General features: G+C 42.5%; 1 protein-coding gene across 1 annotated transcript in view; it reads right to left on the bottom strand.

Moving 5' to 3' along the window:
- Window positions 1-16,829, bottom strand: part of PDE6H (phosphodiesterase 6H) — a 347,300-nt gene extending 330,471 nt beyond the window's left edge. Inside the window, exon 1 of the mRNA XM_073645092.1 lies at window positions 16,806-16,829. The gene's annotated coding sequence lies outside the window, so the exon portion shown is untranslated. The remainder of the gene's footprint in view (window positions 1-16,805) is intronic.
- Between the last annotated feature and the right edge of the window lie 7,730 nt (window positions 16,830-24,559).

Genomic DNA, 24,559 nt, shown 5'->3' with positions numbered 1-24,559 from the left:
GGACACTTGCGTGCACCCCTTACGATGCATCTAGATTTATAGGAAGGACTATAGCATCAGGTGAGAGGGATTGTGGGAGCTGCTTGTGACTAAATTGGCAGCTGCTCAGCTCACCAGGGAGTGGATAGCTGATCAAAAGCACAGACCTAACACATTATGCCTGACACAGTATAACACCTTTCACCATCAGATAAAGTCAACAATGATGGAAGGACAGACAGTGACTATTGAATACAATGCATCAAATAACAGAGCACAGATACAGCAAGCCGACACATTATACCATAGAAATGGTTTCAAGATGAGAGGTCAGCAGATGACATAGATCCAGAAAGCAGAGATATTACACCATAGAAATAGTTTCAAGATGAGAGTTCAGCAGATGACATAGATCCAGCAAGCAGAGATGTTACACCATAGAAATGGTTTCAAGATGAGAGTTCAGCAGATGACATAGATACAGCAAGCAGAGATGTTATACCATAGAAATGGTTTCAAGATGAGAGTTCAGCAGATGACATAGATCCAGCAAGCAGAGATGTTATACCATAGAAATGGTTTGAAGATGAGCTTTCAGCAGATGACATAGATCCAGCAAGCAGAGATGTTATACCATAGAAATGTTTTCAAGATGAGAGTTCAGCAGATGACATAGATCCAGCAAGCAGAGATGTTATACCATAGAAATGGTTTCAAGATCAGAGCTCAGCAGATGACATAGATCCAGCAAGCAGAGATGTTATACCATAGAAATGGTTTCAAGATGAGAGTTCAGCAGATGACATAGATCCAGCAAGCAGAGATGTTACACAATAGAAATGGTTTCAAGATGAGAGTTCAGCAGATGACATAGATCCAGCAAGCAGAGATGTTATACCATAGAAATGGTTTCAAGATGAGAGTTCATCAGATGACATAGACCCAGCAAGCAGACATGTTATACCATACAAATGGTTTCAAGATGAGAGATCAGCAGATGACATAGATCCAGCAAGCAGAGATGTTATACCATAGAAATGGTTTCAAGATGAGGGTTCAGCAGATGACATAGATCCAGCAAGCAGAGATGTTACACCATAGAAATGGTTTCAAGATGATAGTTCATCAGATGACATAGATCCAGCAAGCAGAGATGTTATACCATAGAAATGGTTTCAAGATGAGAGTTTAGCAGATGATATAGATCCAGCAAGCAGCGATGTTATACCATATAAATGGTTTCAAGATGAGAGTTCAGCAGATGACATAGATCCAGCAAGCAGAGATGTTATACCATAGAAATGGTTTCAAGATGAGAGCTCAGCAGATGACATAGATCCAGCAAGCAGATATGTTATACCATAGAAATGGTTTCAAGATGAGAGTTCAGCAGATGACATAGATCCAGCAAGCAGAGATGTTATACCATAGAAATGGTTTCAAGATGAGAGTTCAGCAGATGACATAGATCCAGCAAGCAGAGAGGTTATACCATAGAAATGGTGTCAAGAGGAGAGTTCAGCAGATGACATAGATCCAGCAAGCAGAGATATTACACCATAGAAATGGTTTCAAGATGAGAGTTCAGCAGATGACATAGATCCAGCAAGCAGAGATGTTATACCATAGAAATGGTTTCAAGATGAGAGTTCAGCAGATGACATAGATACAACAAGCAGAGATGTTATACCATAGAAATGGTGTCAAGAGGAGAGTTCAGCAGATGACATAGATCCAGCAAGCAGAGATGTTATACCATAGAAATGGTTTCAAGATGAGAGCTCAGCAGATGACATAGATCCAGCAAGCAGATATGTTATACCATAGAAATGGTTTCAAGATGAGAGTACAGCAGATGACATAGATCCAGGAAGCAGAGATGTTATACCATAGAAATGGTTTCAAGATGAGAGTTCAGCAGATGACATAGATCCAGCATGCAGAGATGTTATACCATAGAAATAGTTTCAAGATGAGAGTTCAGCATATGACATAGATCCAGCAAGTAGAGATGTTATACCATAGAAATGGTGTCAAGAGGAGAGTTCAGCAGATGACATAGATCCAGCAAGCTGAGATATTACACCATAGAAATGGTTTCAAGATGAGAGTTCACCAGATCACATAGGTCCAGCAAGCAGAGATGTTATACAATAGAAATGGTTTCAAGATGAGGGTTCAGCAGATGACATAGATGCAACAAGCAGAGATGTTATACCATAGAAATGGTTTCAAGATGAGAGTTCAGCAGATGACATGGATCCAGCAAGCAGAGATTTTATACCATAGAAATGGTTTCAAGATGAGAGTTCAGCAGATGACATAGATCCAGGAAGCAGAGATGTTATACCATAGAAATTGTTTGAAGATGAGAGTTCAGCAGATGACATAGATCCAGCAAGTAGAGATGTTATACCATAGAAATGGTTTCAAGATGAGAGTTCAGCAGATGACATGGATCCAGCAAGCAGAGATGTTATACCATAGAAATGGTTTCAAGATGAGAGTTCAGCAGATGACATAGATCCAGGAAGCAGAGATGTTATACCATAGAAATTGTTTGAAGATGAGAGTTCAGCAGATGACATAGATCCAGCAAGTAGAGATGTTATACCATAGAAATGGTTTCAAGATGAGAGTTCAGCAGATGACATGGATCCAGCAAGCAGAGATGTTATACCATAGAAATGGTTTCAAGATGAGAGTACAGCAGATGACATAGATCCAGGAAGCAGAGATGTTATACCATAGAAATTGTTTGAAGATGAGACTTCAGCAGATGACATAGATCCAGCAAGTAGAAATGTTATACCATAGAAATGGTTTCAAGATGAGAGTTCAGCAGATGACATGGATCCAGCAAGCAGAGATGTTATACCATAGAAATGGTTTCAAGATGAGAGTTCAGCAGATGACATAGATCCAGCAAGCAGAGATGTTATACCATAGAAATGGTTTCAATATGAAAGTTCAGCAGATGACATAGATCCAGCAAGCAGAGATGTTATACCATAGAAACGGTTTCAAGATGAGAGTTCTGCAGATGACATAGTTCTAGCAAGCAGAGATGTTATACCATAGCAATGGTTTCAATATGAGAGTTCAGCAGATGACATAGATCCAACAAGCAGAGATGTTATACCATAGCAATGGTTTCAAGATGAGAGTTCAGCAGATGACATAGATCCAGCAAGCAGACATGTTATACCATAGCAATGGTTTCAATATGAGAGTTCAGCAGATGACATAGATCCAGCAAGCAGAGTTGTTTTACCATAGAAATGGTTTCAAGATCAGAGGTCAGCTGATGACAAAGATCCAGCAAGCAGAGATGTTATACCATAGAAATGGTTTCAAGATGAGAGTTCAGCAGGTGACATAGATCCAGCAAGCAGAGATGTTATACCATAGAAATTGTGTGAAGAGGAGAGTTCAGCAGATGACATAGATCCAGGAAGCAGAGATGTTACACCATAGAAATGGTGTCAAGAGGAGAGTTCAGCATATGACAAAGATCCAGCAAGCAGAGATGTTATACCATAGAAATGGTTTCAAGATGAGAGTTCAGCAGACAACATAGATCCTGCAAGCAGAGATGTTATACCATAGAAATGGTTACAAGATGAGAGTTCAGCAGATGACATAGATCCAGCAAGCAGAGATGTTATACCATAGAAATGGTTTCAAGATGAGAGCTCAGCAGATGACATAGATCCAGCAAGCAGAGACGTTATACCATAGCAATGGTTTCAAGATGAGAGTTCAGCAGATGACATAGATCCAGCAAGCAGAGATGTTATACCATAGAAATGGTTTCACGATGAGAGTTCAGCAGATGACATAGATCCAGCAAGCAGATATGTTATACCATAGAAATGGTTTCAAGAGGAGAGTTCAGCAGATGACATAGATCCAGCAAGCAGATATGTTATACCATAGAAATGGTTTCAAGATGAGAGTTCAGCAGATGACATAGATCCAGGAAGCAGAGATGTTATACCATAGAAATGGTTTCAAGATGAGAGTTCAGCAGATGACATAGATCCAGCAAGCAGAGATGTTATACCATAGAAAAGTTTTCAAGATGAGAGTTCAGCAGATGACATAGATCCAGCAAGCAGAGATGTTATACCATAGAAATGGTGTCAAGAGGAGAGTTCAGCAGATGACATAGATCCAGCAAGCAGAGATATTACACCATAGAAATGGTTTCAAGATGGGAGTTCAGCAGATGACATAGATACAACAAGCAGAGATGTTATACCATAGAAATGGTGTCAAGAGGAGAGTTCAGCAGATGACATAGATCCAGCAAGCAGAGATGTTATACCATAGAAATGGTTTCAAGATGAGAGCTCAGCAGATGACATGGATCCAGCAAGCAGATATGTTATACCATAGAAATGGTTTCAAGATGAGAGTTCAGCAGATGACATAGATACGACAAGCAAAGATGTTGTACCATAGCAATAGTTTCAAGATGAGAGTTCAGCAGATGACATAGATCCAGCAAGCAGAGATGTTATACCATAGAAATGGTTTCAAGATGAGAGTTTAGCAGATGACATAGATCCAGGAAGCAGAGATGTTATACCATAGAAATGGTTTCAAGATAAGAGCTCAGCAGATGACATAGATACAGCAAGCAGATATGTTATACCATAGAAATGATTTCAAGATGAGAGTTCAGCAGATGACATAGATCCAGGAAGTAGAGATGTTATACCATTGAAATTGTTTGAAGATGAGAATTCAGCAGATGACATAGATCCAGCAAGCAGAGATGTTATACCATAGAAGTGGTTTCAAGATGAGAGTTCAGCAGATCACATAGATCCAGCAAGCAGAGACGTTATACCATAGCAATGGTTTCAAGATGAGAGTTCAGCAGATGACATAGATCCAGCAAGCAGAGATGTTATACCATAGAAATGGTTTCAAGATGAGAGCTCAGCAGATGACATAGATCCAGCAAGCAGATATGTTATACCATAGAAATGGTTTCAAGATGAGAGTTCAGCAGATGACATAGATCCAGGAAGCAGAGATGTTATACCATAGAAATGGTTTCAAGATGAGAGTTCAGCAGATGACATAGATCCAGCAAGCAGTGATGTTATACCATAGAAAAGTTTTCAAGATGAGAGTTCAGCAGATGACATAGATCCAGCAAGCAGAGATGTTATACCATAGAAATGGTGTCAAGAGGAGAGTTCAGCAGATGACATAGATCCAGCAAGCAGAGATATTACACTATAGAAATGGTTTCAAGATGAGAGCTCAGCAGATGACATGGATCCAGCAAGCAGATATGTTATACCATAGAAATGGTTTCAAGATGAGAGTTCAGCAGATGACATAGATCCAGCAATCAGAGATGTTATACCATAGAAATGGTTTCAAGATGAGAGTTCAGCAGATGACATAGATCCAGCAAGCAGAGATGTTATACCATAGAAATGGTTTCAATATGAAAGTTCAGCAGATGACATAGATCCAGCAAGCAGAGATGTTATACCATAGAAACGGTTTCAAGATGAGAGTTCTGCAGATGACATAGTTCTAGCAAGCAGAGATGTTATACCATAGCAATGGTTTCAAGATGAGAGTTCAGCAGATGACATAGATCCAACAAGCAGAGATGTTATACCATAGCAATGGTTTCAAGATGAGAGTTCAGCAGATGACATAGATCCAGCAAGCAGAGATGTTATACCATAGCAATGGTTTCAATATGAGAGTTCAGCAGATGACATAGATCCAGCAAGCAGAGTTGTTTTACCATAGAAATGGTTTCAAGATCAGAGGTCAGCTGATGACAAAGATCCAGCAAGCAGAGATGTTATACCATAGAAATGGTTTCAAGATGAGAGTTCAGCAGGTGACATAGATCCAGCAAGCAGAGATGTTATACCATAGAAATTGTGTGAAGAGGAGAGTTCAGCAGATGACATAGATCCAGGAAGCAGAGATGTTACACCATAGAAATGGTGTCAAGAGGAGAGTTCAGCATATGACATAGATCCAGCAAGCAGAGATGTTATACCATAGAAATGGTTTCAAGATGAGAGTTCAGCAGACAACATAGATCCTGCAAGCAGAGATGTTATACCATAGAAATGGTTACAAGATGAGAGTTCAGCAGATGACATAGATCCAGCAAGCAGAGATGTTATACCATAGAAATGGTTTCAAGATGAGAGCTCAGCAGATGACATAGATCCAGCAAGCAGAGATGTTATACCATAGAAGTGGTTTCAAGATGAGAGTTCAGCAGATCACATAGATCCAGCAAACAGAGACGTTATACCATAGCAATGGTTTCAAGATGAGAGTTCAGCAGATGACATAGATCCAGCAAGCAGAGATGTTATACCATAGAAATGGTTTCACGATGAGAGTTCAGCAGATGACATAGATCCAGCAAGCAGATATGTTATACCATAGAAATGGTTTCAAGAGGAGAGTTCAGCAGATGACATAGATCCAGCAAGCAGATATGTTATACCATAGAAATGGTTTCAAGATGAGAGTTCAGCAGATGACATAGATCCAGGAAGCAGAGATGTTATACCATAGAAATGGTTTCAAGATGAGAGTTCAGCAGATGACATAGATCCAGCAAGCAGAGATGTTATACCATAGAAAAGTTTTCAAGTTGAGAGTTCAGCAGATGACATAGATCCAGCAAGCAGAGATGTTATACCATAGAAATGGTGTCAAGAGGAGAGTTCAGCAGATGACATAGATCCAGCAAGCAGAGATATTACACCATAGAAATGGTTTCAAGATGGGAGTTCAGCAGATGACATAGAATTAGCAAGCAGAGATCTTATACCATAGAAATGGTTTCAAGATGAGAGTTCAGCAGATGACATAGATACAAAAAGCAGAGATGTTATACCATAGAAATGGTGTCAAGAGGAGAGTTCAGCAGATGACATAGATCCAGCAAGCAGAGATGTTATACCATAGAAATGGTTTCAAGATGAGAGCTCAGCAGATGACATGGATCCAGCAAGCAGATATGTTATACCATAGAAATGGTTTCAAGATGAGAGTTCAGCAGATGACATAGATACAACAAGCAAAGATGTTGTACCATAGCAATAGTTTCAAGATGAGAGTTCAGCAGATGACATAGATCCAGCAAGCAGAGATGTTATACCATAGAAATGGTTTCAAGATGAGAGTTTAGCAGATGACATAGATCCAGGAAGCAGAGATGTTATACCATAGAAATGGTTTCAAGATAAGAGCTCAGCAGATGACATAGATACAGCAAGCAGATATGTTATACCATAGAAATGATTTCAAGATGAGAGTTCAGCAGATGACATAGATCCAGGAAGTAGAGATGTTATACCATTGAAATTGTTTGAAGATGAGAATTCAGCAGATGACATAGATCCAGCAAGCAGAGATGTTATACCATAGAAGTGGTTTCAAGATGAGAGTTCAGCAGATCACATAGATCCAGCAAGCAGAGACGTTATACCATAGCAATGGTTTCAAGATGAGAGTTCAGCAGATGACATAGATCCAGCAAACAGAGATGTTATACCATAGAAATGGTTTCAAGATGAGAGCTCAGCAGATGACATAGATCCAGCAAGCAGATATGTTATACCATAGAAATGGTTTCAAGATGAGAGTTCAGCAGATGACATAGATCCAGGAAGCAGAGATGTTATACCATAGAAATGGTTTCAAGATGAGAGTTCAGCAGATGACATAGATCCAGCAAGCAGTGATGTTATACCATAGAAAAGTTTTCAAGATGAGAGTTCAGCAGATGACATAGATCCAGCAAGCAGAGATGTTATACCATAGAAATGGTGTCAAGAGGAGAGTTCAGCAGATGACATAGATCCAGCAAGCAGAGATATTACACTATAGAAATGGTTTCAAGATGAGAGTTCAGCAGATGACATAGAATTAGCAAGCAGAGATCTTATACCATAGAAATGGTTTCAAGATGAGAGTTCAGCAGATGACATAGATCCAGCAAGCAGAGATGTTATACCATAGAAATGGTGTCAAGAGGAGAGTTCAGCAGATGACATAGATCCAGCAATCAGAGATGTTATACCATAGAAATGGTTTCAAGATGAGAGCTCAGCAGATGACATGGATCCAGCAAGCAGATATGTTATACCATAGAAATGGTTTCAAGATGAGAGTTCAGCAGATGACATAGATACAACAAGCAGAGATGTTGTACCATAGCAATAGTTTCAAGATGAGAGTTCAGCAGATGACATAGATCCAGCAAGCAGAGATGTTATACCATAGAAATGGTTTCAAGATGAGAGTTTAGCAGATGACATAGATCCAGGAAGCAGAGATGTTATACCATAGAAATGGTTTCAAGATAAGAGCTCAGCAGATGACATAGATACAGCAAGCAGATATGTTATACCATAGAAATAATTTCAAGATGAGAGTTCAGCAGATGACATAGATCGAGGAAGCAGAGATGTTATACCATAGAAATTGTTTGAAGATGAGAATTCAGCAGATGACATAGATCCAGCAAGCAGAGATGTTTTACCATAGAAATGGTTTCAAGATGAGAGTTCAGCTGATGACATAGATCCAGCAAGCAGAGATGTTATACCATAGAAATGGTTTCAAGATGAGAGTTCAGCAGATGACATAAATCCAGCAAGCAGAGATGTTACACAATAGAAATGTTTTCAAGATGAGAGCTCAGCAGATGACATAGATCCAGCAAGCAGAGATGTTATACCATAGAAATGTTTTCAAGATGAGATTTCAGCAGATGACATAGATCCAGCAAGCAGAGATGTTATACCATAGCAATGGTTTCAAGATGAGAGTTCAGCAGACGACATAGATCCTGCAAGCAGAGATGTTATACCATAGAAATGGTTACAAGATGAGAGTTCAGCAGATGACATAGATCCAGCAAGCAGAGATGTTATACCATAGAAATGGTTTCAAGATGAGAGTTCAGCAGACGACATAGATCCTGCAAGCAGAGATGTTATACCATAGAAATGGTTACAAGATGAGAGTTCAGCAGATGACATAGATCAAGGAAGCAGAGATTTTATACCATAGAAATTGTTTGAAGATGAGAGTTCAGCAGATGAAATAGAGCCAGCAAGCAGAGATGTTATACCATAGAAATGGTTTCAAGATGAGAGTTCAGCAGATGACATGGATCCAGCAAGCAGAGATGTTATACCATAGAAATGGTTTCAAGATGAGAGTTCAGCAGATGATATAGATACAACAAGCAGAGATGTTGTACCATAGCAATGGTTTCAAGATGAGAGTTCAGCAGATGACATAGATCCAGCAAGCAGAGATGTTATACCATAGCAATGGTTTCAAGATGAGAGTTTAGCAGATGACATAGATCCAGCAAGCAGAGATGTTATACCATAGAAATGGTTTCAAGATAAGAGCTCAGCAGATGACATAGATACAGCAAGCAGATATGTTATACCATAGAAATGATTTCAAGATGAGAGTTCAGCAGATGACATAGATCCAGGAAGCAGAGATGTTATACCATAGAAATTGTTTGAAGATGAGAATTTAGCAGATGACATAGATCCAGCAAGCAGAGATGTTTTACCATAGAAATGGTTTCAAGATGAGAGTTCAGCTGATGACATAGATCCAGCAAGCAGAGATGTTATACCATAGAAATGGTTTCAAGATGAGAGTTCAGCTGATGACATAGATCCAGCAAGCAGAGATGTTATACCATAGAAATGGTTTCAAGATGAGAGCTCAGCAGATGACATAGATCCAGCAAGCAGAGATGTTATACCATAGAAATGGTTTCAAGATGAGAGTTCAGCAGATCACATAGATCCAGCAAGCAGAGATGTTATACCATAGCAATGGTTTCAAGATGAGAGTTCAGCAGACGACATAGATCCTGCAAGCAGAGATGTTATACCATAGAAATGGTTACAAGATGAGAGTTCAGCAGATGACATAGATCCAGCAAGCAGAGATGTTATACCATAGAAATGGTTTCAAGATGAGAGCTCAGCAGATGACATAGATCCAACAAGCAGAGATGTTATACCATAGAAATGGTTTCAAGATGAGAGTTCAGCAGATCACATAGATCCAGCAAGCAGAGATGTTATACCATAGCAATGGTTTCAAGATGAGAGTTCAGCAGATGACATAGATCCAGCAAGCAGAGATGTTATACCATAGAAATGGTTTCAAGATGAGAGCTCAGCAGATGACATAGATCCAGCAAGCAGATATGTTATACCATAGAAATGGTTTGAAGATGAGAGTTCAGCAGATGACATAGATCCAGCAAGCAGAGATGTTATACCATAGAAATGGTTTCAAGATGAGAGTTCAGCAGATGACATAGATCCAGCAAGCAGAGATGTTATACTATAGAAATGGTTTCAAGATGAGAGTTCAGCAGATGACATAGATCCAGCAAGCAGAGATGTTATACCATAGAAATGGTGTCAAGAGGAGAGTTCAGCAGATGACATAGATCCAGCAAGCAGAGATGTTACACCATAGAAATGGTTTCAAGATGAGAGTTCAGCAGATGACATAGATCCAGCAAGCAGAGATCTTGTACCATAGAAATGGTTTCAAGATGAGAGTTCAGCAGATGACATAGATCCAGCAAGCAGAGATGTTATACCATAGAAATGGTGTCAAGAGGAGAGTTCAGCAGATGACATAGAAACAGCAAGCAGAGATGTTATACCATAGAAATGGTTTCAAGATGAGGGTTCAGCAGATGACATAGATCCAGCAAGCAGAGATGTTATACCATAGAAATGGTTTCAAGATGAGGGTTCAGCAGATGACATAGATCCAGCAAGCAGAGATGTTATACCATAGAAATGGTGTCAAGAGGAGAGTTCAACAGATGACATAGATCCAGCAAGCAGAGATGTTATACCATAGAAATGGTTTCAAGATGAGAGTTCAGCAGATGACATAGATCCAGCAAGCAGAGATGTTACACCATAGAAATGGTTTCAAGATGAGAGTTCAGCAGATGACATAGATCCAGCAAGCAGAGATCTTATACCATAGAAATGGTTTCAAGATGAGAGTTCAGCAGATGACATAGATACAGCAGAGATGTTATACCATAGAAATGGTTTCAAGATGAGAGTTCAGCAGATGACATAGATCCAGCAAGCAGAGATGTTATACCATAGAAATGGTGTCAAGAGGAGAGTTCAGCAGATGACATAGATCCAGCAAGCAGAGATGTTATACCATAGAAATGGTTTCAAGATGAGAGTTCAGCAGATGACATAGATCCAGCAAGCAGAGATGTTATACCATAGAAATGGTTTCAAGATGAGAGTTCAGCAGATGACATAGATCCAGCAAGCAGAGATGTTATACCATAGAAATGGTTTCAAGATGAGAGTTCAGCAGATGACATAGATCCAGCAAGCAGAGATGTTATACCATAGAAATGGTGTCAAGAGGAGAGTTCAGCAGATGACATAGATCCAGCAAGCAGAGATATTACACCATAGAAATGCTTTCAAGATGAGAGTTCACCAGATAACATAGATCCAGCAAACAGAGATGTTATACCATAGAAATGGTTTCAAGATTAGAGTTCAGCAGATGACATAGATACAACAAGCAGAGATGTTATACCATAGAAATGGTTTCAAGATGAGAGTTCAGCAGATGACATAGATCCGGGAAGCAGAGATGTTATACCATAGAAATGGTTTCAAGATGAGAGTTCAGCAGATGACATAGTTCCAGTAAGCGGAGTTGTTATACCATAGAAATGGTTTCAAGATGAGAGTTTAGCAGATGACATAGATCCAGCGAGCAGAGATGTTATACTATAGAAATGGTTTCAAGGTGAGAATTCAGCAGATGACATAGATCCAGCAAGCAGAGATGTTATACCATAGAAATGGTTTCAAGACGAGAGTTCAGCAGATGACATAGATCCAGCAAGCAGAGATGTTATACCATAGAAATGGTTTCAAGATGAGAGTTCAGCAGATGACATAGATACCGCAAGCAGAGATGTTATACCATAGAAATGGTTTCAAGATGAGAGTTCAGCAGATGACATAGATCCAGCAAGCAGAGATGTTATACCATAGAAATGGTTTGAAGATGAGAGTTCAGCAGAGGACATAGATACAGCAAGCAGAGATGTTATACCTGTGTGAAGATAGAAGAGATGGATGGACGTTAGTCGGTTGCCATTGAAATGACTGTCAGACACTTGTCGAACAGGACATTTTGCCGAAGAGGACACGTGCGTGCACCCCACACTGTATTAGATTGTAAGCCCCTAGGACAGGGTGTACATTATTCTGCATGCCCTCAGGAGCAGCCTGTGTATGATATATTAGATTGTAAGCTCCTAGGACAGGGTGTGCATTATTCTGCATGCCCTCAGGAGCAGTCTGTATACTGTATATTAGATTGTAAGCTCCTAGGACAGGGGGTACATTATTCTGCATGCCCTCAGGAGCAGTCTGTATACTGTATATTAGATTGTAAGCTCCTAGGACAGGGTGTGCATTATTCTGCATGCCTTCAGGAGCAGCCTGTATATTAGATTATAAGCTCCTCTTGAGCAGGGTGTATTTGTCTTTTCCTTTGCCTGAGCTTATAATACATGTAGATATACAGCAATATGCAGCAGGACAGACGTGATCCAGGGAAATATCCGATCGCCACCACTGGGGTCAGGAAGGAATTTTTTTCCCCCCTGAGGCAGAGCTCTCCGGGGGGTTTCTTTGCCTTCCTCTGGATCTCTGGTTCCAGTGGCTCTCAGTGGGTCCTCAATGACCACATCCAGTTCTGTGGTCTCTATGGAGCCTGACCTGAGAGTCATTGTGATCAGGGTTTAATTTCTTAGAGGGCCAGTAATATTTTTATTACAATGTTGCTTATTGCTATTCCAATAAAAAATAAAAAGAAAGAAAATAAAAGTGTCATGTGAGTTTTTTTGTCTTGACTTTTTTTTTTTTACACAGTTACAATGATGGAAGTGACCATTACTACCCTCAATATTCCTGAAGTAGAACCAGGAATTATGGGGGCGCCATTTACAGACGGCAGACCACGTCTATCTCCACCCATTGTGGTATCATAATGTCAGCTCCTGTCCCAAGTTACATTACAAGTGTTATGGGGGTCGATCTCTGTGATGGGGGCAGGGCACTAAAATAGTATATGTCCTACACAACAAACTACCTGATCGAAGACTGAAGAGCGGACACAGAGCCGCCGAATACAAGAGACACAAGCAGTGTCTGACTGTGGTGCCAAGTGGCCCCCCACTATCCAACTCCAGGGCCCCACGTTTCAGCTTCATGCAAATATGACGTTATTCTCAATTACAAATATATATAACAATGAGCGGGGTAGATTGGTAAATGAATAAGATTCTGCCTTTGTCTGTACATAGTGAGTCAAGTATATTGTGCCAAGTGCGGCTCATATAAGAGGGTGGTGGACACTCTTGCAGGGCCGGCTCCAGGTTTTTCTGGGGCCCAGGCGAAAGAGTCTCAGTGGCCCCTTTAACACATACCACGATTCATGATGCACAGATACCGCAGAGAAATATATATATATACATATATATATATATATATATATATATATATATATATATATAGTACAATGCCAAAGATTTCACTTCTTACATTACATGAGTGATATCTATTGTAAATTCCACAATAGCTCAGAAACCGGCGAATCGCTCCACACAGAATACTGGCCCCCATATAACGCTCCATACAGGATACTGGCCCCCATAAAATGCTCCATACAGGATACTGGCCCCATATAACGCTCCATACAGAATACTGGCCCCCATAAAATGCTCCATACAGGATACTGGCCCCATATAACGCTCCATACAGAATAATGACCCCCATACAACTCTCCATGCAGGCTGTTCCCACCACATAATGCCTCATGCAGGCTGTTCCCCCCACATAATGCCCCACGCAGGCTGTTCCCCCCTTATAATGCCCCATGCAGGCTGTTCCCCCCTTATAATGCCCCATGCAGGATGTCACCCACCCTTACAATACCCCATGCAGGATGTCACCCCCCTTATAATGCCCCATAAAGGATGTCGCCCCCCTTACAATGCCCCATGCATTATGTCACCCCCCTTATAATGCCCCATGCATGATGTCACACCCCCACCCCTTATAATGCACCATGCAGGATGTCACTCCCCCCCCATATAATGCCCCATGCAGGATGTCACACACACCCTCCTTTATAATGCCCCATGCAGTATGTCACTCCCCCCCTTATAATGCCCCATGCAGGATGTCACTTCCCCCCCTTATAAGGCCCATGCAGGATGTCACCCCCCCTTTAATGCCCCATGCAGGATGTCACCCCCCATCCCTTATAATGCCCCATGCAGTATGTCACTCCCCCCCCTTTTAATGCCCCATGCAGGATGTCACTTCCCCCCTTAAAATGCCCCATGCAGGATGTCACTCCCCCCTTTAATGCCCCATGCAGGATGTCACCCCCTGTCCCTTATAATGCCCCATGCAGTATGTCACTCCCCCCTTATAATGCCCCATGCAGGATGTCACTTCCCCCCTTATAATGCCCCACGCAGGATGTCACTCCCCCCCTTTAATGCCCCATGCAGGATGTCACCCCCTGTCCCTTATAATGCCCCATGCAGTATGTCACTCCCCCCCTTTTAATGCCCCATGCAGGATGTCACACTCCCCTCCTTATAATGCCCCATGCAGGATGTCACACCCCCTTATAATGCCCCATGCAGGATGTCACACCCCCACCCCTTATAATGCCCCATGCAGGATGTCACCTCTCCCCCCCCATATAATGCCCCATGCAGTATGTCACTCCCCCCTTATAATGCCCCATGCAGGATGTCACTCCCCCCCTTTAATGCCCCATGCAGGATGTCACCCCCCCTCCCTTATAATGCCCCATGCAGGATGTCACTCCCCCCCATATAATGCCCCATACAGGATGTCACTACGCCCTTATAATGCCCCATGCAGGATGTCACCCCCCTCCCTTATAATGCCCCATGCAGTATGTCACTCCCCCCCTTTTAATGCCCCATGAAGGATGTCACTCCCCCCTTATAATGCCCCATGCAGGATGTCACTCCCCCCCTTTAATGCCCCATGCAGGATGTCACCCCCCTCCCTTATAATGCCCCATGCAGTATGTCACTCCCGCCCTTTTAATGCCCCATGCAGGATGTCACTCCCCCCCTTTAATGCCCCATGCAGGATGTCACCCCCCCTTATAATGCCCCATGCAGTATGTCACTCCCCTCTTTTAATGCCCTATGCAGGATGTCACCCCCCCTTTAATGCCCCATGCAGGATGTCACCCCCCCTCCTTTATAATGCCCCATGCAGTATGTCACTCCCCCCTTTTAATGCCCTATGCAGGATGTCACTCCCCCCCTTTAATGCCCCATGCAGGATGTCACCCCCCCTCCCTTATAATGCCCTATGCAGTATGTCACTCCCCCCCTTTTAATGCCCCATGCAGGATGTCACACCCCCCTCCCTTATAATGCCCCATGCAGGATGTCACCCCCCCCTTATAATGCCCCATGCAGTATGTCACTCCCCCCCTTTTAATGCCCCATGCAGGATGTCACACCCCCCTCCCTTATAATGCCCCATGCAGGATGTCACCCCCCCTCCCTTATAATGCCCCATGCAGGATGTCACCCCCCTCTTATAATGCCCCATACAGGATGTCATTCCCCCCCATATAATGCCCCATGCAGGATGTCATACACACCCTCCCTTATAATGCCCCATGCAGGATGTCACCCCCCCTCCCTTATAATGCCCCATGCAGGATGTCACCCCCCCTTATAATGCCCCATGCAGTATGTCACTCCCCCCTTTTAATGTCCCATGCTGAATATCACACCCCCCTCCCTTATAATGCCCCATGCAGTATGTCACTCCCCCCTTTTAATGCCCCATGCAGGATGTCTCTCCCCTCCTTTTAATGCCCCATACAGGATGTCACACCCCCCTCCCTTATAATGCCCCATGCCTCCATACATTAAAAAAAAAATCAAATACTCACCTCACTTCTCACCTGCTGCCGCTGCTCCAGACCCCTCACCCGCGTCGCCGGCGTCTTTCTGCTCTGCGCTGTGACGGCTCAGGAGAGAGCACGGTGGAAAGCGGTCACCACGTCCTCTGACCGGAGACATCACAGTCAGAGGATGCATTAGAGACGGGAGCTGCTGCAGAGGCCCGGGAAGAGGTAAGTATTGTGCCGCCGGCTGCCGCGGCCCTGATCAAGCGAGGGGGAGCGGGCGCTGACACAGCTCTCCTCCGCTCACGGGTCCCATAGCGCAGCGGGGTGCCCGACAGCGAGTGGCGCCCCCGCCCGCTCATGGGCCCGGCACTTGCCGAGGTGCGCCAGGTGCTGACGCCGACCCTGCACTCTTGCACAAGGGCCTACTGGAGGATTCTCCTGTTCTCCTGTGGGCCAGTCCGAGCCTGACTGTGCTATACATAATAAGGCTACATTCCTGCATTGAGCATGTCCTATTCTGATCCTCAAAATAAGATCACAACTGGACGTTCTCTGACCCTCACAGATCTCATTCTCAGATCCGTGATTTTCATGGATGTGTGAATGGACCTATAAAACTGTACGAGTCCGTGGACCATCCGATAAAAAAATCTGGCAGCACACGGACATTTCACACAAATGTGAGAATGCGGCCTAAGAGATTTTACAGATAACATTATCACTCCAAGTCACACAGTGCAGATACAGAATAATATCTACATCCAGGCACTTACCGCTGACGTCTCATCTGATCAGAGCCGGTTTCTGCTGCTTCTTCTCCGTCTGGTCAGACCTTCATGTCGACATCTCCCAGCCACGACTCGTCTGGTCACCATGATCCTCCAGCCTAGAAAATAACAAGGTCACATATATTGTATATATACACGTGTTTCCCCCACACTGCGCCCCTGAATACAGATATGTACCACCCCCCCAATTAATATACTATTAGCCACTTATAGAAAATACACTGAATGTACCGGCACATATTAATCCTAATATTTAGACCCACAATTTGTCAGGTCCATAAATAGTGTTGTGCTGGTTATACGGACCCATGTAGAATGGCAGACCATTCAGAAAATTATATTATACAACAAGAGAACATCCGAATAACAAGTCAAACGGAAACTAGATTGAATCAGCATAAAAAACCTTTATTATGAAGTAGAAGGGTTAGGTGGCACTACATGCACCAGCATGACCGTACCAAGATGCCAAGTAAACAATCATTAGTAATGCACAGAAATATAAAAATTCATTTGTTCCTCAAATGGGACCAGCAGCAGCAAAGGGAAACATATAATGGAATAAAGCGAGCATAGTTCCATAAAGATTACCTATGTAGCAAGAGCCTCATCAAATGCTTAAATGATGACAGATTATAGCCTATATACAATTCTCATATAGGACATGAAGAGACAGGAGTAAATACTCACTCAACGGGTGTACACCTCAAATTATGTACGCATATGTGTAATATTAAATAATTACCATAGAAGTGTACAACTCCTATGAGGATCTAAATGATAGTCCCTAAGCGTTAATAGCTAACACATAATCACAATCTGTCATAGATCAAAGAAGAGAAAGGCAAATATTATTTACCAGCATTACCGGTCAAAGTAAGCAGGAGGCACCATGTGGTACAGCCCCGACGCGCGTTTCTGACACTCGTCCTTCGTCAGGGGGTCTTAGGGACTATCATTTAGATCCTCCTGCATCGGCTGCACCAGAGGTAGGTCCGCCCCTGTCTCTGAACTAATCAGCTGATATCTCCCACCACGTAATCTCTGGTCCTCTCAAGACCTCCTTCTCTCCTCCACAATCGTACGTTCCTCATCCAATCGCCTGCAAGACTTCTCCCGAGTATTCCCCATCCTGTAGAATTCTGAGGCCCAACATATCCGATTATCCCCTCATTTGGAACTTTCAAGCAGAACTTGAAAACCCATGTCTTCAGAACAGCTTACAGCCTGCAATGACCCCACTGCCACCTTACCAACAGCTGAGCTGTTGCACCCCCCAAAACTACTATCCTTCCCCATTATCCTGTAGAATGTAAGGCCGCAATGGTAGGGTCCTCTCCCCTTTGTACTTGTCCGTCACTATTAGTTTGTTCATTGCAATTTCTATTTGTGTTTGTATGTAACTCCTCCTCATGTACAGCACCATAGAATCAATGGTGCTCTAAAAATAAATAATAACAATAATCCCCCACATGATGTTCCCCCCAGTCTTCACCCCTGCCCTCCATGCCGGTGTGCACACTGCAGGAAGCTGCAGCAGTAGTTGGCACAGTGTTTCATCGTCAGCATCATCAGAGATGGGCTGCAGCGGTCTGCTGACCGTTTACAATACCCATCCCACATACTCATCCTCCAACAAAACAAGTGGTTGGGCATCAGTGCACTCAATCTCTTCCAATTGTTGGCCAGGGCCAGATGGATGGCCCACGGAACCACAGCCAGCAGTCATCAAAAAGCAGGAGATCCCGCTGCATGACTTGGGGCTCAGACTGCTGGCCAGGGGGTGAGGTGGAAGACAGATGCCCATGAGCCGCAGGTGCCAAATCTGCGCTTTCAGCAGGGGATTAGGTGGAAGACAAAGCAATGGGACTGAAGGCACTCTCAGCCAACCAACCTAAAACCACTTCTACTTGTTCTGGCCTCACCATTCATCCAACGATACTCGGGCCTACGAAATTACACAGAGCATCCTGTCGCCTACTTGCAGCAAAGGAAGGTGTTTCATTTGGGCACGTAGCCGACACAGATCGACCACGGCCTTTCTCTCCCCGCAGCAGCTACATTCACCACCACCAGCAAAACTGACACATCTATTCGATGCTCTCCGCTTTGTTTTCAACCCAAAAAATTGCAGAGTATTACACGGCCTGTATTCAGAGAGAGAGTGGCTCGCAGAGTATTACACTGCCTGTTTTCAGAGTACCCCCTAAAAAAAACAACAAAAACAATACAGTTTTGGCTACCTACTCCTCCTCCACTTTTCCCACCTCCGCCGCCACCTCCACCTCCTCCTCCTCCTCAACCTCCTGCTTCACTTGGACCTCTGCCTCCTGGTTCAAGATTATAATTGTTTCTTTTTTTTTATTATGTTATTTTAAGTCATTTTCCTATCAACCTTTGTTTTCGGGGCAATTGTCCTGCACTTACCCCCATTTGGCTTCCTTTTGCAGCCCCTTAGCCCTTACTATGAACATTTTACAGCCCTTTTTTAAGCACAGAAGTTAGGGTCCCTATTGACTTCTATTGGGTTCGGGGTCAAGTTCGGTCCAAAACCAAACTTTTAACTGTAGCTTGGTAGAATCTGCTGAACCTGACCATCCATGGATCCACCCATCCCTATCAGTAACACATCATTGTCTGCACATAGACGGTCATCTTTCTTGACAGCACATCTCTTGTTTACAGGGCAATATAATTCTGAGAATGATTCTTTTTAAGCTTAAAGAGGTGGTCCGCTACATTCTATAATGCCCCCTTCCATCCAGTATCGCTCCAAAGTCAAGCGCGCGCTTTCCCTCTCTCCTCTGCTTTCATCGGCCGCAAGCGATCTCTGGATTTTGGGATGTTCACGATTACAGAAATTGTCCTGCCCCCAGCTATAGAGCGAGGGGCCGGTGGAAGGGAGTTGCAGACCCCACAATCACTAGAGGATAGAAACTTTCACCGCACACTCAGGAGATCCAATGCAAAAGTGTTAATGATATTTAGAAAAACCTGCAAGTGGCGACAAAAAACAGTTCTTTTGTTTAGAGGCGACTTTTACGTTTCGGTCCGCTCCTGGGCCTCGCTCACATAGTCGCTCTGAGTAAGGCTGTGATGGTCCAAACCATATGAGAGAGATCCCAGTGGGGATGAATATTCAGTGGAGTCCTTATGGGGAATGGCATTAAGGGCGCTCCTGCACTTCCTGTGTGAAGGCCTTTTGGGATGTGACGTGCGGTGAATCGTCGTTCACAACCCAGTCAGTCGTGGCGGGGGGGTTTAGTGCGTGCGACTGGGTCATGCCTAGGTGAATCCAAGAAATCCGGAAGTTGAGGTGACATCAGCCGAGGTCACGTGATGTGGACTGAGCAAGAAGGGATAGCGCCACCCACAGGCCCTTATAACAACCAAAGGGAATCACAAAAAAACTTTTTTTCCAAATTGAAATGGATGGGGGCATTATTGATTGCAGAGGACGACCTCTTTAATAAACCGTCCTGTTACTTAGTAACAATTCTTTATAAAGGGACAGTGAACACTTTTGACTAATTGTAACTTATAATTTGTAGAGTCCTGTAAATGAAGAGGTTCCTGCACACGGCTCCGCTCAGCAGACAGCAGGCGGGTTACTCACTAGCACCTTTAGGAAGGCAGCTTTTTTTCAAGAAAAATAAAAGTAGCATGCCAAAAATGTATATAGAAATCCATGTAGCAACCTTATGGCAGCTTTACATTCTAGTTGTAATTCCTGCTTATCTCGTCTTTTGGTTTTTATTTTGATTTGATTTGACGACTTTTCTCTTTTCTACAACTACAAATCTGTCGGCTTTCTAATATCGGCTCGTGGACCTGTTGGTTCAACCACATTCACCGTCTCCTATTACTACATCAGGATCATCACAGTCCAACGTTGTATTAAAATAATTTAATGTCGTCAAATAATAATGAGAATTGTATGAACAGGATGTGGAGAGGAGAGTTTCAGAATCGGGTGGATTCAGTCCTCTCTTCCTAGACTTAGACCCGGCGATATAACACAAGAAGCAGAATCATTAGAGCTGCGTCACTTACACCGCAGACAGGACGTGCGAGATTCCAATAAACATTTAAAGCTGCTTAGATTAAAAAGCTTATTCCAAAAATCGTCATTTATTCCCTATGGGACTGTAGGGAATAGTCGGGGCTGTAATCTGACAGTCTTATAGACAATGAATAAAGCTGTGGTCTAGCATGTACACCTCCACTCCATTCAATACAGGGCTATGCAGAGCCTGGTTCCTGGGATCTAGGGACCCATTGTCTGGATTGCTGAGGGGGCCAGTGGTTGGACCCCAAACGATTAGTAAGTTTTATTATTAATATGGGACAACTTAGAATTTTGAGAAAAACACTTTAGTTCTGTAAGAGTCAAGGCTGTATGTATATATATATATGGATTAGAATGTGTATAAGTGGATTACATGAAGTGATAACATTCTATAATACATATATATATAATTAAATCCTCTTATATTTACTAATTGAAATACTTTTCCACAATTAGACTTCAGAAGCAGAAGCCGTTGTATCATTTCACTTTCTATTCTTTTTCTATTTATGACTCTTTACATTCTTATCTGCATTTATCTATCAGTAAATTACAGCTGGAGATGATTTATTGCCATTCATGTGATACAAATTAGGCAATGTCTGGAATCACACTAATGGTTGGACTAGAACGGCCATTATATTAGTGGTTTGCAGGTTCTGAGCCTATAACTCAGATACAACCAGGGGGGAGTAAGGGATTTCCAGGAGGGCCGCAGGCAGAACACTTGTATTTTATATAATATATGATAAACTGTTCTCCGCTGTTTCAGCACAGTAATAGCCGGGTATTATAGAAAGCCGACTGCTGACTGACATACAAGGTGACATCAATGGTCTCAAGGATTGAAAGTTGATCGTTCCATTCTCAGGGGGTCTTGTGTGTAAGGCTATGTTCACACATCATGTTTTTTTTCTGCAGCAAAACCTGATCTCTTGCCAGATGTTTGTTCAGGATTTTTCTTGCTGTTTTCCTTATTTTTTGGTGCATTTTTGCTGCGTTTTTTTCACAGTCCTTTTGTCTCTTATATGTTTGTACATGATGTTCAGTGAAAAGAAGATAAAAATTTCTGGTTTTGGCGCAAAAAACGCTGAAAAAAATATTGAAAAACCTGACACCTGCATTTTTGGTGCGTTTTTTCAGCGTTTTTTCCACCACCCATTACTTTCAATGGGTAAAAAAAACACTGAAAAAACGCTGAAAGAAGTGACATGCTCTATTTGGCAAAAAAAAAAAACATGCATAACCCAAAATTTTGAACAAAAATAAACCATGTTGTGTGCATGAGATTTCTGGAATCTCATAGACTTTGCGGCTACTGCAAAACGCAGCTGAAAATTTGCATAAAAAAACGCATTAAAAAAAAAACGCTGAAAAAAAACATGATGTGTGAACATAGCCTGAAGGTTGGTAAACACTTAAAACATAATGCAATGAAGACTGGTCTGATCTTCACAGTCCTCTACTTCTGAGATTTGTATAACTTCATTCACACCTTCACTCAAGTGTAGGTACAAAACAGGGATCCAGGTCTCTAATAAATCCACACCTCATCCACCATGAAGCTTCAGCTGCCTTCCGTCCAGCGCCGGACTGGGGTGTCTGGGGCCCACCAGGGACATTGACTACAGGGGCCACCCACCCGGGCCCACCCTTCAGCTATTTGCAGATACCTGTTAGCCGTTATCCCCATTATATTGGCGGCTCCTGCCCATCACTGTGCGCTCACCAGAAATGCCATGTACAATTACTGGAGTTTGCATTAAAGGGTTTTTATTGGTGAAGTTCTCAGCGATGCACAGGTTGGGAAGGGGGTCACTTATTTATTGGTGGAATCCGCGCTGTCAGGAGATTGCGGCACTTTGAGTATTTGGTGAGATTTTCACCTCTGTATTTATAAGACAAATCCAGGAGTGGAGCGATCCGAGGTCATGTTTTATGCATTTCTCACCCACTCCTGGTTTTGTCTTATAAATACAGAGGTGAAAATCTCACCAAATGCCAACTTGCTTTCTCTGGTGAACCTCTGTAACTGCATCTCTGCTGCTGTGTAATAGTCACAGGACAGGGAGGGGTTAAACATCCAAGTATTTAATATCTATTGGAAATAAAGAGGTTTCCCCTTATTGATATTAGATAAAACAAATGACCAACCACAATCCACTCTACCAAGACCAATATTACCAGATAGAAGGTAGAAATACTACCACACCGTGACCAGATCACATATTACCACCACATAGTGCCCAAATAATGCCACATACAAGACACAAATACCGCCACACCATGACCAAAGCACATAATACCACCACATAGTGATCAAATGCTACCAGATACAAGGTATAAATTCTGACACACCATGAGACCACATATTACCACCACATAGTGACCGAATAATACCACATACAAGGGACAAATATCGTCATGTCATGACCAAAGCACATAATGCCACCACATAGTGACAAATAATACTAAAATAATAAAAATGTAAAAAAGCTCTGTATATTGGGTCAGTGTACAGGTTATACAGTGATCACCAGTGACATTATACACAGGAGCTTTGTATATAGTGTACAGGTTATACAGTCATCACCAGTGACATTATACACAGGAGCTTTGTATATAGTGTACAGGTTATATAGTCATCACCAGTGACATTATACACAGAAGCTCTGTATATAGTGTCAGTGTACAGGTAATGCAATGATCACCATTGATATTATACACAGGAGCTCTGTATATAGTGTCAGTGTACAGGTAATACAGTGATCACCAGTGACATTATACACAGAAGCTCTGTATATAGTGTCAGTGTACAGGTAATGCAATGATCACCATTGATATTATACACAGGAGCTCTGTATATAGTGTCAGAGTGCGTGTATAGGTAATACACATACTCACAAGTTCTTTATCTGCCGCAGACCGATATATCACATCTTCTATGCAGGACTTATCTCTGCAGAAAATAACATAGTTAGCTATAACTGATCACTTCCAGAGCACAATCCACACTTTTCCTGACTGCAGGACCTGGAAGGAGCCCATACATTCTAGCGTCTTCACTAGTGAGCCAGACCTCAGTTCACATTGCTTGGTTTTTTGTCTTGTTTGCATTCTGTGCAAATTAGGGGTGTGGCATCCCCCTTGTTGAGCTGGTTAGTATATATGTAGCTTACCACGGGCTTAGGTGGTCTGATATTGGGACCCGGTTCTATTTGTCTACCCTTTTATATGCATTACTTCAACTCTGATATACAGTAAGGTTTTTAATATAGACAGTGTAGGTACCGTCCCAATTAGGGTCACCTTGTCGCTGGTAGGACGGCTTGTATACTTTTCTTGCTCAAAAATAGTTCACTAAGTACCCTATATTTCATATGCAACTTTGCTTTACATTTATGTATAATGATGGTAGGGTATGTGATATATTTTTTGTCTTTTGTAAGTTTTGTATCTTTTTGCTAGTGTGAACATGCTCTTATTTCTTGCATGTCTACCATCTTAGACCTCAGTTCACATTGCTTGGTAGAATGTATGGGCTGTAGTCAGGACCTGAAAGGAGCCCATACATTCTATACACATATAGTAGCTTCCCAGGCTACTAATATCAGCCCCAGCTGTCTGCCTAGCCTTTGCTAGCTATTAAAATAGGGGAGACCCCACGTCA

The sequence above is a fragment of the Phyllobates terribilis genome, unplaced genomic scaffold (genome assembly GCF_046119375.1).
Source record: "Phyllobates terribilis strain yellow unplaced genomic scaffold, ASM4611937v1 Scaffold_8__6_contigs__length_399053987, whole genome shotgun sequence".
NCBI lineage: Eukaryota > Metazoa > Chordata > Amphibia > Anura > Dendrobatidae > Phyllobates > Phyllobates terribilis.
This window is presented reverse-complemented; position numbering and strand designations above follow the sequence as displayed.